This window comes from Balaenoptera borealis, assembly GCF_965194805.1.
Source record: "Balaenoptera borealis genome assembly, contig: HAP1_SCAFFOLD_1444, whole genome shotgun sequence".
NCBI lineage: Eukaryota > Metazoa > Chordata > Mammalia > Artiodactyla > Balaenopteridae > Balaenoptera > Balaenoptera borealis.
This window is the reverse complement of record NW_028122780.1, coordinates 116,630-131,878: the sequence shown is the minus strand read 5'-3', so window position 1 is coordinate 131,878 and position 15,249 is coordinate 116,630. Positions and strand designations below refer to the sequence as shown.

The 15,249-nt window shown below is 39.8% G+C and overlaps 1 long non-coding RNA gene across 1 annotated transcript; it reads right to left on the bottom strand.

Moving 5' to 3' along the window:
* Nucleotides 1-6,947: 6,947 nt before the first annotated feature.
* On the bottom strand, nucleotides 6,948-14,543 carry LOC309622064. Its single transcript, XR_014240460.1, has 2 exons — nucleotides 14,415-14,543; nucleotides 6,948-8,624 (listed from the first exon to the last, which is right to left on the bottom strand). It is a non-coding gene; the product is annotated as an uncharacterized lncRNA (long non-coding RNA).
* Nucleotides 14,544-15,249: the final 706 nt, after the last annotated feature.

The following is a 15,249-nucleotide window of genomic DNA, read 5'->3' as shown; positions in this document are numbered from 1 at the left end:
AATTCGCCTGTGAAGCCATCTGGTCCTGGGCTTTTGTTTGTTGGAAGATTTTTAATCACAGTTTCAATTTCAGTGCTTGTGATCGGTCTGTTCATATTTTCTATTTCTTCCTGGTTCAGTCTCGGTGGGTTGTGCATTTCTAAGCATCTGTCCATTTCTTCCAGGTTGTCCATTTTATTGGCATAGAGTTGCTTGTAGTAATCTCTCATGATCGTTTGTATTTCTGCAGTGTCAGTGGTTACTTCTCCTTTTTCATTTCTAATTCTATTGATTTGAGTCTTCTCCCTTTTTCTCTTGATGAGTCTGGCTAATGGTTTATCAATTTTGTTTATCTTCTTGAAGAACCAGCTTTTAGTTTCATTGATTTTTGCTATTGTTTCCTTCATTTCTTTTTCATTTATTTCTGATCTGATCTTTATGATTTCTTTCCTTCTGCTAGCTTTGGGGTTTTTTTGTTCTTCTTTCTCTAATTGCTTTAGGTGCAAGGTTAGGTTGTTTATTCGAGATGTTTCCTGTTTCTTGATGTAGGCTTCTATTGCTATAAACTTCCCTCTTAGCACTGCTTTTGCTGCGTCCCATAGGTTTTGGGTCGTCGTGTCTCCATTGTCATTTGTTTCTAGGTATTTTTTGATTTCCCCTTTGATTTCTTCAGTGATCACTTCGTTAATAAGTAGTGTATTGTGTAGCCTCCATGTGTTTGTATTTTTTACAGACCTTTTCCTGTAATTGATATCTAGTCTCATAGCGTTGTGGTCAGAAAAGATACTTGATACGATTTCAATTTTCTTAAATTTACCAAGGCTTGTTTTGTGACCCAAGATATGATCTATCCTGGAGAATGTTCCATGAGCACTTGAGAAAAATGTGTATTCTGTTGTTTTTGGGTGGAATGTCCTATAAATATCAATTAAGTCCATCTTGTTTAATGTATCATTTAAAGCTCGTGTTTCCTTATTTATTTTCATTTTGGATGATCTGTCCATTGGTGAAAGTGGGGTGTTAAAGTCCCCTACTATGATTGTGTTGCTGTCGATTTCCCCTTTTATGGCTGTTAGTATTTGCCTTATGTACTGAGGTGCTCCTATGTTGGGTGCATAAATGTTTACAATTGTTATATCTTCTTCTTGGATCGATCCCTTGATCATTATATAGTGTCCTTCTTTGTCTCTTGTAATAGTCTTTATTTTAAAGTCTATTTTGTCTGATATGAGAATTGCTACTCCAGCTTTCTTTTGATTTCCATTTGCATGGAATATCTTTTTCCATCCCCTCACTTTCAGTCTGTATGTGTCTCTAGGTCTGAAGTGGGTCTCTTGTAGACAGCATATATATGGGTCTTGCTTTTGTATCCATTCAGCCAGTCTGTGTCTTTTGGTGGGAGCATTTAATCCATTTATATTTAAGGTAATTATTGATATGTATGTTCCTATTCCCATTTTCTTAAATAGTTTATGTTTGTTATTGTAGGTGTTTTCCTTCTCTTGTGTTTCTTGCCTAGAGAAGTTCCTTTAGCATTTGTTGTAAAGCTGGTTTGGTGGTGCTGAACTCTCTCAGCTTTTGCTTGTCTGTAAAGGTTTTCATTTCTCCATCGAATCTGAATGAGATCCTTGCTGGGTAGAGTAACCTTGGTTGTAGGTTTTTCTCCTTCATGACTTTAAGTATATCCTGCCACTCCCTTCTGGCTTGCAGAGTTTCTGCTGAAAGATCAGATGTTAACCTTATGGGGATTCCCTTGTGTGTTATTTGTTGTTTTTCCCTTGCTGCTCTTAATATGCTTTCTTTATATTTAATTTTTGATAGTTTGATTAATATGTGTCTTGGCATGTTTCTCCTTGGATTTATCCTGTATGGGACTCTCTGTGCTTCCAGGACTTGATTAACTATTTCCTTTCCCATATTAGGGAAGTTTTCAACTATAATCTCTTCAAATATTTTCTCAGTCCCTTTCTTTTTCTCTTCTTCTTCTGGGACCCCTATAATTCGAATGTTGGTGCGTTTAATGTTGTCCCAGAGGTCTCTGAGACTGTCCTCAGTTCTTTTCATTCTTTTTTCTTTATTCTGCTCTGCAGTAGTTATTTCCACTATTTTATCTTCCAGGTCACTTATCCGTTCTTCTGCCTCAGTTATTCTGCTATTGATCCCGTCTAGAGTATTTTTAATTTCATTTATTGTGTTTTTCATCGTTGCTTGGTTCCTCTCTAGTTCTTCTACGTCCTTGTTAAATGTTTCTTGCATTTTGTCTATTCTATTTCCAAGATTTTGGATCATCTTTACTATCATTATTCTGAATTCTTTTTCAGGTAGACTGCCTATTTCCTCTTCATCTGTTAGGTCTGGTGTGTTTTGACCCTGCTCCTTCACCTGCTGTGTGGTTTTTTGTCTTCTCATTTTGCTTATCTTACTGTGTTTGGGGTCTCCTTTTCACAGGCTGCAGGTTCGTAGTTCCCGTTGCTTTTGGTATCTGTCCCCAGTGGCTAAGGTTGGTTCAGTGGGTTGTGTAGGCTTCCTGGTGGAGGGGACTAGTGCCTGTGTTCTGGTGGATGAGGTTGGATTTTGTCTTTCTGGTGGGCACGTCCACGTCTGGTGGTGTGTTTTGGGGTGTCTGTGGCCTTATTATGATTTTAGGCAGCCTCTCTGCTAATGGATGGGGCTGTATTCCTGTCTTGCTAGTTGTTTGGCATAGGGTGTCCAGCACTGTAGCTTGCTGGTCGTTGAGTTAAGCTGGGTCTTGATGTTGAGATGGAGGTCTCTGAGAGATTTTCACCGTTTGATGTTACGTGGAGAAGGGAGGTCTCTTGTGGACCAGTGTCCTGAAGTTGGCTCTCCCACCTCAGAGGCACAGCCCTGATGCCTGGCTGGAGCACCAAGAGCCTTTCGTCCACATGGCTCAGAATAAAAAGGAGAAAAAAATAGAAAGAAAGAAAGAAAGAGGATAAAATAAAATAAAATAAAGCTATTATAATAAAAAATAAGAAAAAAAATTAAGAATAAATGTATTCAGAAAAAAAATTTTTTTTAATTTTTAAAAATAGATTTATTAATTTTTTGTAGTAAAAAATAAGAAAAAAATTATTAAGAAAAAAATTTATTAAGAAAAAATGTTTAATTTTTTAAAATAAAAAATATGAAAAAACTTATTAAAATTTTTTTTTAATTTCTAAAAATAGAAAATAAGGGAAAAAATATTAAGAAAACATTTATTAGGAAAAAAAATTTTTTTGAGTGAACAAAAAAACAAAGAAAAAAAACATGGACGGACCTAACCCTAGGACTAATGGTGAAAGCAAAGCTATACAGACAAAATCTCACCCAGAAGCATACACATATACACTCACAAAAAAAGGAAAAGGGGAAAAATTAATATATTCTGCTCCCAAAGTCCACCTCTTGAATTTGGGATGATTCGTTGTCTATTCAGGTATTCAACAGATGCAGGCACATCAAGTTGTTTGTGGAGCTTTAACCCACTGCTTCTGAGGCTGCTGGGAGAGACTTCCCTTTCTCTTCTTTGTTCGTACAGCTCCCGGAGTTCAGCTTTGGATTTGGACCCGCCTCTGCGTGTAGGTCGCCTGAGGGCGTCTGTTCCCCGCCCAGACAGGACGGGGTTAAAGAAGCAGCTGCTTCGGGAGCTCTGGCTCACTCAGGCCGGGGGGAGGGAGCGGTATGGAGGAGGCGGGGCAAGCCTGCGGCAGCAGAGGCCGGCGTGACGTTGCAGCAGCCTGAGGCGCGCCGTGCGTTCTCCCGGCGAAGTTGTCCCTGGATCACGGGACCCTGGCAGTGGCGAGCTGCACAGGCTCCCGGGAGGGGCGGTGTGTAGAGTGACCTGTGCTCGCACACAGGCTTCTTGGTGGCGGCAGCAGCAGCCTTAGCGTCTCCCGCCCGTCTCTGGGGTCCACGCTGATAACCGCGGCTCACGCCCGTCTCTGGGGTCCGCGCTGTTAGCCACGGCTCGCGCCCGCCTCTGGGGTCCGCGCTTATAGCCGCGGCTCGCGCCCGTCTCTGGAGCTCGTTTAGGCGGCGCTCTGAATCCCCTCTCCTTGCGCGCCACGAAACAAAGAGGCAAGAAAAAGTCTCTTGCCTCTTTGGCAGCTGCAGACTTTTTCCCGGACTCCCTCTCGGCTAGCACCGAAGCCCGAGCCTCAGCTCCCAGCCCCCACCCGCCCCAGCGGCTGAGCAGACAAGCCTCTCGGGCTGGTGAGTGCCACTCAGCACCGCTCCTCCGTGCGGGAATCTCTCCGCTTTGCCCTCCGCACCCCTGTGGCTGCGCTCTCCTCCGTGGCTCCGAAGCTTCCCCCCTCTGCCACCCACAGTCTCTGCCCGTGAAGGGGCTTCCTAGTGTGTGGAAACCTTTCCTCCTTCACAGCTCCCTCCCACTGGTGCAGGTCCTGTCCCTATTCTTTTGTCTCTGTTTTTTCTTTTTTCTTTTGCCCTACCCAAGTACGTGGGGAGTCTCTTGCCTTTTGGGAGTTCTGACGTCTTCTGCCAGCGTTCAGTGGGTGTTCTGTAGGAGCAGTTCCACGTGTAGATGTATTTCTACTGTATCTGTGGGAAGGAAGGTGATCTCCTCGTCTTACTCTTCCGCCATCTTGCCCCTCTCCCTATACTTCTTTAGACATGGTTTCATTTAGTTCTTTGAACATATTTTAAATAGCTATTTTAACATCTTCATTTAGTAAGTCCAATGTCTGAGATTCCTCACAGACAGTTTCTAAACTTTTGTATGGTCCATATATTTTGTTTTTACTTTGAATTTCCATATCTTGTAACTTTTTGTTGAAAACTCGACATCTTAAAAAATATAATGTGACAACCCTGGAAATCAGAGTCTACTACCTCCCTACAGTTTCCTGCTGTTGCTTTACGCTGTTTTTTTTTTAAGTAACTTTTCTGAACAAATTCTATGAAGTCTACTGAAGCTGCCACTCAACTAGCTTAGTGGTCAGCTAATGCCTAGATGGAGGTATCCTTAAACATCTAGAAACAATAAATCTCCCAGTCTTTGCCGAGGGACTACGTGCACATAGCCATCAATGCTGAGGGCAGGGAGTTATCAATTCTGCCTTAGCCTTCCCTTTCTTCTTGCCCAGAGCCTCAAGGGCAGCCAAAGGTAAAGGGTAGGCCCCTCTCAGATCTTTCCTGAGCATGCACTCAGGCCTGTGCACACTTGTGGTCTTCTAGAGTCCTAGGAATATATCAATGCTTTTCAAAATATCTATGGACATCTCATCCTCAGTTTTTCCGTTAAAGCTTTTGGTTAGTCTATTGTTTGTCTAAAGTGTTATCCACTGCCTCCTGCATTGTGACATTAAAACAGTTGCCTGGGGACTTCCCTGGTGGTCTAGGGGGTAAGACTCCGGGCTCCCAATGCAGGGGCCCCGGGATCGATCCCTGGTCAGGGAACTAGGTCCTGCAACTAAGGAGTCCGCATGCCGCAACGAAGATCCTGAGTGGTGCAACTAAGACCCGGCGCAGCCAAAATAAATAAATAAAATAAATAAATATTTAAGAAACTAAAATAAAACACTTGCCTGTAAGTGTTTTTTGACAAACACCTCACACATAGACACAGAGGCTCATACGCACTGGATAGCTCTGGGTAAGGTCAAATAAAGATAAGCCTTTTGAGTGGAGTCTTCCAGAGAGCCATCAGACAGATCAAATACTGACAATTCTTTGGGAATGAAATTGTGAAAGAGGTCCAGCTCTGTTCTGCTCCCTCCAGTCCTGGGAATGCAGGCTGATATTTTTCAAGGTTATCACTGAGCTGAGTGTGGCAATGAGAATAGGGCAAGGTAAAATGCCACAAGCTTACTATTCTTATCAAGGTTCAGCCATTTTTCTTGAATAAATGCTTACTACAAAAGCTACAAGCCTTTGGTTAATTTCGAGTTTTGGAAAAGTTTTCCATAAAGTTTTGCCAAAATTCTGTTGCTTTTATCACAGGGCAAAATGTTGGAGGTCTTTACTCCACCATTTTTTTCTGCTATTAACTCCTCACTTTGTTTTAAAAATCCCAACCAGTTCTCTCCCCATGGCTTTTTGCTCCTATTGACAGTACTAGTACACAAAATATTTAAATGTCTTTAAATGAATATAAAAATAACATCTATATTATATATTGGTATGAGGTATAAAATGGCTTACAAAAAAAAAGACATAGTACCTATCTTCACAGAACTTACTGTCAGATATAAATGAAATCCTGTTACTACTTCAGAGTGTTACTTGACCTAATGAGTAAATCTCTAACATCTATCTCTTTCTTTGCGAGGTTACCTTTGCCTTGTTTTTTTGTTTTTGTTTTGTTTTTAATTTATTTATTTTTATTTTTGCCTGTGTAGGGTCTTCGGTGCTGTGCACGGGCTTCCTCTAGTTGCGGCGAGCGGGGGCTACATTTCGTTGCAGTGCGCGGGCTTCTCATTGCAGTGGCTTCTCTTGTTGTGGAGCACGGGCTCTAGGCATGCGGGCTTCAGTAGTCGTGGCTCGCAGGCTCTAAAGCGCAGGCTCAGTAGTTGTGGCGCACAGGCTTAGTTGCTCTGTGGCATGTGGGATCTTCCCGGACCAGGGCTGGAACCCGTGTCCTCTGTATTGGCAGGCGGATTCTTAACCACTGCGCCACCAGGGAAGTCCCTTTGTTTTTGTCTCTAAAAGAATTTTATGAGTTCAATTGTTTACTCATTCTCAACTGAGGAGAAATTATTTGGTCCAAATATCTGCAATGGTTTATGACTTGCCCTTGGCCCCAAACTCTAGTTGGATCTTTCTAGTATCTATAGAATCACAACATACTAATAGACACTATCTATCAGAACAATTCCTAGGCTTTCATCTAGATCAGCTCTACTGGTCTAAGAAACTATTATTTTCTACTGTCAACTCCCTCACTCTCAGAATAGATGCAGAACATGATAAATGACAACCTCAAGTATATATAGCCAACAGATCTCTTCTTGTCTAACTGATGCATTCAGTACTTTATTTATACGGACAGTATTTCTCAGGATACAGTGTACCATCCCTGAGTCATTTCCTCTTCCCACTACTGTCCAATTTTTCTCAAAGTTAATGTCTCCAAAGGGAAGAGTTAGGATGTAAATGAATAGAAGTACACAGGAGGCCTCAAAAAATACTGGAACACCTGATTAGACTTCTATTGGTACATTCTGTCTTCTGAACTAGGGGGCTGAAAGTGAGACTGAGATAAAAGATTTTCCTACCTACAATCAATTAAGTAAGCTTGTTTTATGTCTCGTAGCCACTAAGTGAGTTTTTAAAATCATAGCCATGCAGGTAGTGAAAATTTCTTCCAGTTCCTGGTTATAGGCTTCATAATCAATCCTAACATATGAGCATTTTGTGGTTCTTTTTTTCAGTGGCATCACAGTGGGAAATCAGGAGCAATTATATCGGGGCTTTAACTCAGTTACCATTAGATACTAGTTGGGTCCTCTTAAAATTAACAGAAAATCTGCGTAAGACCAGGGACAACTACTTTCTTTTTAATTTCTACACCTATAAAGATGTCTATTGACAAATCATGAACAATTTATATCTAAACTGAACCAAGTCAACTCCTGTGGACCAATCAATATGTTATCCCAACAATCAAAACCCCGCACCATACCAACTCTGTATCCTTATAATTTTCCACAGAAAATATTTATTCAGTTCCTCCACAGGATGCTATTCATTTTCTAAATCTGCAGTTCTATTGTGGTGATCTCACAGGGATGTTGTGGGATATTTTAAAATTCTAGAGAAAGAGTGATATGTAATATCTGGTGTACAGGACAAAAACTAATCGCTAAAGATAGTTTAAAGTTTCAACATTAGATACTGCTACATTCCTTTCAATGCTGCTGTCTGTATCTCTGCAGAGTTGGATTTTTGACGGTTTCTGTAACAAAAGCAATAAATGAGGGTGGTTGTGTCCAATCTCATCTCAAGGTTTGAGAAACTGTGCCCTAATAGCCACACATATCTCGTTAGCAAGTAATTATGCATATTTCTGAACAAAGTAAAATGTTTTCTTTCAAACACAAAACGAAAAATATTTTTGCTTATTAAGCTGTAAGATCAAAACGCTAAGTATTTTTATACCCTAATAACATAATAGCTTAGTGTCTGAAAAAATACTTCATGTATTTATATGCTGCTGATGATTTATATCCCCACGATGATGAGAAAAGAAATCACCCAAACACTAAGGTGACTGTGAACAGAGAAAACTTGGAAACCTTTGTCCTAGATGGAGTCCACTAACCCAAACAAGTAACTGTTCATACAATTTTCTTCAAATATTTATCAAATGTTTGAGTGTACACAATACATCTGACCAAATAACTCACCTATCTGAACCAGAGCCTGTGTCATGAAAATCTCCATGTTTCACTTAAAGATTAAAGAGCACTGAGCTTTCATATGTCATCCAGAATTAAACAGCCAATCCACAAATAAAATTTCAAAAAATAAAATTTTGAATAATTTCTGCATAATACCTGAGTGTGAGCTCTCAATGGTGGTGTCTGACTTGGAATCCAGAGATGAAGGAATTTGTCTTAATTGGGGAACATAGTACATCTTTGTACTACCAGAAGGCTTATATGGCAACAGTAAAGGCTGGCCTAAGGACATAAAGATCAGAATAATTAATAAGAAAACATTTATTAATTAACTGAACAAATATTAAGCACCTTTAATGTGCCAAGCAGTGGTCAAGATTCTTGGAATGTATCAGTAAACTAGCATTCTAGAAGAGGGAGATAGACAGTAAACAATTAGCATACTAAATAAGTAAATCATCTAGTATTTTTATAAATTATTAGTGACATAAAAAATTAGAAAATACTGGGACTTCCCTGGTGGTGCAGTGGGTTAAGAATCTGCCTGCCAATGCAGGGGACAGGGGTTCGATACCTGGTCTGGGAAGATCTCACATGCTGTGGAGCAACTAAGCCTGTGCACCACAACTACTGAGCCTGCGTGCCACAACTACCAAAGCCCGCCCGCCCTAGAGCCCGAGCGCCACAACTACTGAGCCCATGTGCCGCAACTACTGAAGCCCACGTGCTCTAGGGCCCTTGTGCTGCGAGTACTGAGCCCTCGTGCTGCAACTACTGAAGCCTGTGCGCCTAGAGCCCACGCTCTGCAACAGGAGAAGCCACCACAATAAGAAACCCATGCACCACAACGAAGAGTAGCCCCTACTCACCACAGCTAGGGAAAGCCCGTGTGCAGCAACAAAGACCCAAAACAGCCACTCCCCCCCCAAAAATTAGAAAATGCTGAGGAAGATTAGAAGTATTTGGGAAATTGCAGCAGGATGCAGTTTAAATAGAGTGGTAAGGGTAGGATTCATTGAGAAGACGACTTCCTAGCAATCTATTCCATATTTAGATGGCTCTAACTAAGAAACACTTTATCTTATATTGAACCCAAACCTGGTCGTTGTTAACCCCTACTACTGATCTTTGAAGGTTCTCCCTCCAGAGTCATAGAAAGTAAATCTAATTCTCTTCTATGTGGCAGATTTTCAAAATAAGTTTCCCATTAAAAAAGTATAACTTCTCAATATTAAAAAAATACACAGAAATAAAAAAGACAAAGTCTTACCACTCAAAGATAACTATTATTAATATTTTAATGTATTTCTACAGGTCTTTCCTCTGTATTTCTTATTTGTTTACATAGTTGTGTATAGTATGTATAATGTGGAATTCAGTTTTTCTACTTTACATTGATAATAAAATATTCATTTTATTTCCTATCGTCACATTTTTTATCATTCTACTACACATTAAGTGTATTTAACCCTTCTCATAATGTTAAAAATTTAGGCTGGATTAAATTTTCAATAATAAAGAATTCTGTAATAAAGACTTCCTGTTTATAGCATACCCATTCTCCCCTGCTGCCCCATTTCACATAAGTTTTCTGATTTCAGAGTGAAAAATTATGTCATTTATAAAGTTTCTTTTTTTTAAATACTAACTGCTAAAATTCTTTCTAAAATGTCTGTGACATGGTAGTAATTTGATTATTATAGAAGATGAAATCTTTTTCTTCTTCTTCTTATTTTTTTGCTTCATTGGGTCTTCATTGCTGCACGCGGGCTTTCTCTAGTTGCGGTGTGGGGGGGCTACTGTTCGTTGTGGTGCGCGAGCTTCTCACTCTTCTCACTGCAGTGGCTTCTCTTGTTGTGGAGCACAGGCTCTAGGCACGCAGGCTTCAGTAGTTGTGGAGCATGGGCTCAGTAGTTGTGGCTCGCAGGCTCTAGAGCACAGGCTCAGTAGTTGTGGCACACGGGCTTAGTTGCTCTGCGGCATGTGGGATCTTCCCGGACCAGGGCTCGAACCCGTGTCCCCTGCACTGGCAGGTGGATTCTTAACCACTGCGCCACCAGGGAAGTCCCTGAAATCTTTTTCTATACACTTGTTTTTCTTTCATGATGTGGTAGAAACTCTCTCTCTCTCTGTAACAGCATTTTGATATTTAGCTGGGTACATACTGCTCATCTGTACACTGTATTTCCCAATCTCCCTTGCAGACATGTATGGACATATGACTAAGTCTGGGCCCATAGGTCAAGGGTGAGAATAATGTCTGCAACTTCCAGGCATCCCATTAAAACACTCCACCGGCTGCTGCTAAAATTTATCCTCCCCATTACTCTTCTTTTCCAGTATTTTCTTTATTAGTCTTCCGGAAAAAACTTAAGATCAATTAAACAAGTTCAAAAGAACAATTCCATTAGAATTTTGAGTAGAATTACATTAGAGTTTAAATTCATTTGGGAATAAATGACATCTTTAAATATTCAATTTTCCCATTCAGAAATATCCCATCCCTCCTTTTAGTCTACTCTCCTTTTCTATGCCTACACAAAGGATTAGTATTGCCATCACATGAGTCCTATAAAATTCTTGTTTAGGTTACTCCTCAGTATTCATGGGGTTGTACTGCTCATTCAAATAGAATTTTGTAGATAGCTACCACTTCTCCTGATTAAACACAACAGCTTCTTCAGTTTATCCTTATGGACCATGGTCTTCTCTTGCATCCTGTAATCACCTCTAGATGGACTCCTAGTTGCCCATGTCTAGTTTATAAAAATCAAAATACTCTAGACAGAGTCTGATAGTCCCAGAGTAGAATGAGATCTCCTTCATTCTGGACGCAATAACAACTTTTATATTACTTAGAATTGTGTTACCATCCTTGACCACTCCATCATTCTGATGATTTGACATGGAATCCATATTACTAGTACCCTGCTTCCAACCAAGGAACTGACTTCATAGTGAAGGAAATGAGACAACAGGCTGATGCCTAAAGGGAGTCACTGTTCTCCTCACAAGCCTGATCACCCACAGCTATGGTAAACTCAAAAACAAAAAAGCGAGTGAACAATTTACTGATAACTGTCATGGCACAAGCTGGGAGGCATCACTTTCTGAGGCTGGAATGCTAGCTTGCCAAATACGGCATGTGCTCAGAACCACATATGGCACTTGCCTATCCTACAGACAGAATGCATATATTTAGGAACAAAGGCAGAAGCCTTTAAAATCTTTTGCTTTCTATCTCTGTGACTCTGCTTTGTTTGATGGAAGATCTTAGAAATAAGGGAGGGGCACTTCTACCGGGAGACAGGAGCCATCTAGTCATTTTACATTCTTTATGTCACTGAAACAATACAGGGAATAGGATGCCATAGTGTTGACTAAAACTACAATTGACCTTAACTATCAGGGAGAAATAAGGTTACCTTAAAAGAAGAAAGTCAGTAGGAGTATGGCTTACACCTAGGGGACCACTTTACCAAGCCTGGTCATAGAAATTAACAAAAAATGACCTTAAACCTATGCAGGGCTAGCAAAGCCTTAGACTACTTAGGAATACTTGTACCAACCTATCAGGCAAAGCCCCAGCCAATGAGAACCTGGCTGAATTCAAGGAGAATGAAGAAATGTATAGAGGCTGGAAGAATTTAAATAACAGGAAAAATAGGCTGTAGCCTCTACTTCTCTTTGGACGTTGCTGTAGTCATTATTGTTAGAATATTGACTTAGTAGTTTTCTTCCTCCACCAGTGTATATAAAGCTTGGTGGTGATGGTTAAATTTACCATTTAGTTCAAAGTTTGCAGAAAATGGACAACAACAATTGGGCAGAATTACAATGGACCCAGGGCAAGAATGGCTACCATGTGGAGATGGAGAATTCAGAGGCAAGATAAGTGGCTTTTTGAAATTCTCAACAACTTTCTGTTTGGATGCAGAAGTCTTAAAGTTACTTTGGACTGCCTATCTCTGGGGGAAGAAGCGACTATTCAGCAAATAATGGTTGTTCCTGGGAGAGAAAGAAAGGACTGCAGAAGGGTAAAGAAGAAAGTCCAACCATAAACTTTATTCCTTCAAAAAACTTGCAAATGGAACTAAATATAAACATATAGCATATTACTCTTAATTTGTTAATTCAGAGCAGTGGACACATAGTCATAAATTCAACATGCTATTCTGTATACTTTTAAAATATTTTTAAAATTTTACTTCTGAATCCACAGAGTTAAAAATCTTTTATTATTAAACCAAATAATATTTCTCTTTTAAAGGAGTCTTTTCTACCAAGTACCTGTATGTAAAGGTAAGACCGTGAACTGTGGGCTCTATGTAGACCGATCCATTTGATGTCAGAAGAGGTATAAAATACACTTTCACAGTTGGATTTCCTCTCCTGTGCTCTGCCACCAACATGAAAACAGCATACCCAGAGTAGCCTGGGTTTCAGTACAAGGCATGTGGAACAGACCCAAACCGTTTTTGCATCCTGATGCCAAACTCCAACTGACTCATAAGCCCATGAGTGAGGAAAGCAAATGTCTGTTGTTATAAAGCACTGAGATTTTCGAGGTTCTTATACAGTATCACGGTGGCAATAGGTAACTGACACATTAAAGGTGTTCTGTGTGATATTGATTAGACTATACATTTGGGGGGCATAATTTTATATCACAATAAAAATGTATAAGAAATATAACCATCTCGGGTTTCCCTGATAGCGCAGTGGTTAAGGATCCGCCTGCCAATGCAGGGGACACGGGTGCCAGCCCTGGTCCGGGAAGATCCCCCATGCCGCGGAGCAACTAAGCCCATGTGCCACAACTACTGAGCCTGCGCTCTAGAGCCCGCGAGCCACAACTACTGAGCCCATGCACCGAAGCCCACGCGCCTAGAGCCCGTGCTCCACCACAAGAGAAGCCACCGCAATGAGAAGCCCGTGCACCGCAACGAAGAGTAGCCCCCGCTCGCCGCAACTAGAGAAAGGCTGCACGCAGCGATGAAGACCCAACACAGCCAAAAATAAAATAAATAAAAGTAAAAAAAAAAAAAAAGAAAAGAAATATAACCATTTCAACATATAAATGTATTTATTCAAATTAAATTCAGTGCAATTTACATGTGGAACTAAGCAATTTTCTTTATACATTTAGGCATATTCCATTTATACCTACAGACAGGTAAACTTTTTGCACAAGTAGGAAAACTTAAAATATATTTTGAATAGATTTGTACAAACTGTTGAATACTTTAAAATTAGTAATTGAAAGTTCCCACCCTCATTTGGAGGTAGAATGGGAACTTAACTTTCCAGTTACTGGTCTGAAAAAGAAAATAACTTGCTATAATTTTGAATGTTATATAGTATAAGCACTATAAAAATATCACTGTCATGATAGCATAGGAACACTCTAAATGTAGACCTTATGGTAGAAATTGCTAGCTGTTCACCAAAACTCATTTCTTCTTCATCCTGGAAAGCACAGCTAAACTATTCCTAGTCAGTGGAAAGTGATGTGGGCCACACCTAGGCCTAGCCCATAAAAGCCTCCCAACATGTGCTCCTCCATGCTTTTCGTCCCTTCCAGTTGACTATGATGATGAATCCAAGGTTCCATGTTTTAAAGAAAGCAGAGTCACAGTCAACCTGGGTCCCTGCTCAACGTTTCTTGAGCAAGAAATAGACTGGTATTGTGTTTGCTATCTGTTCACTGTATCATGCAAAACAATAGTAAAAGAAACAATGCCAAATAGTTATCTACCTCCCTAAAATTGAACCTCTATAGTTTTTATGTTTTCATGAACTACTTGCATTCTTATGACAAGTATTATGAGTTGAAAATACGTCAGCCACAAGTAGCATGAGTTTCACATAGGTTGTTAACTTCACTAGAAATTGAAGTAAAAACATAATAAATTATATTCTCTTCATAGCTATGTAAATAAAAGATGTTTTAATCATGTACAACCTAATGCTTAAAATTAAAATTAGGTTTTCTAACTAGAAAGACCCAATCAAGAAATTTCTTAGTTAATGACACACAAAAGTTGGTAATGTGACCTAAAATTCTCTTACCATCTGTGCCATGAAGAACAGTAATCTGTTGGACTGAAGATGATGAAGCAAACTTGACAGGAACTTTGCCCAACTTCTGTGTACTGAGGTCTGGAATATCATGTCCACGATCTTCAGCATTAACAAAAATCTCAGATGAAAACATGGTTTTTCCTGGACTCTCTGTTGTTATCTGAGTGACTGCATCAGATGATAATTTTCCAGAGAAGGGAGAAAACGGGGTCTTAATCTCCTTTGGTGATCTGAACAAAAAAGAGAAAGCACACAGCAGGTCATATCCTTGGCTTATCAAATACTGTAATTTCTTTCCAAATGTGGCTTCAATATTTTTTGGAGACACATCCAACTCAAATGGTTAAGTTATTTCTGCAGTACCCTGTGCTTTTTTACATACTTATTACAGGGTGATCATGCATGAGTTTACTTTTACTTATTTTAAAATCTACTTTTATTTTGGATTTAGAATGCTATTATATAAGGAAAGGGTACTTTTCAGTTGAAGTGGAAAGATATCCATTAAAAAATAATTACTGGAAGTCCACTATAAATTAGGGGACTATGCTAAACGCATAGAGTGTACAAAAATAAAAAAGAAACAGAGCCTTTCCTCAAAAAGTTTATATGTCAGTGGGGGAACCAGAGGTTTTTAAGGTTGTAATTATGTATATAGATTATAAAGAATCCATATTAAAACATAATGGAGTAAATAAATGAGTGTATAAATAAATAAATAATAGGAGGGAGGGAGAAGACAAATCTTGCCAACAGAAGAATTCCATATGTAGGTAACCTCCCCCCCGCCCCCCCCCGGCATCCATCTCCTCCCCAAGGAGGT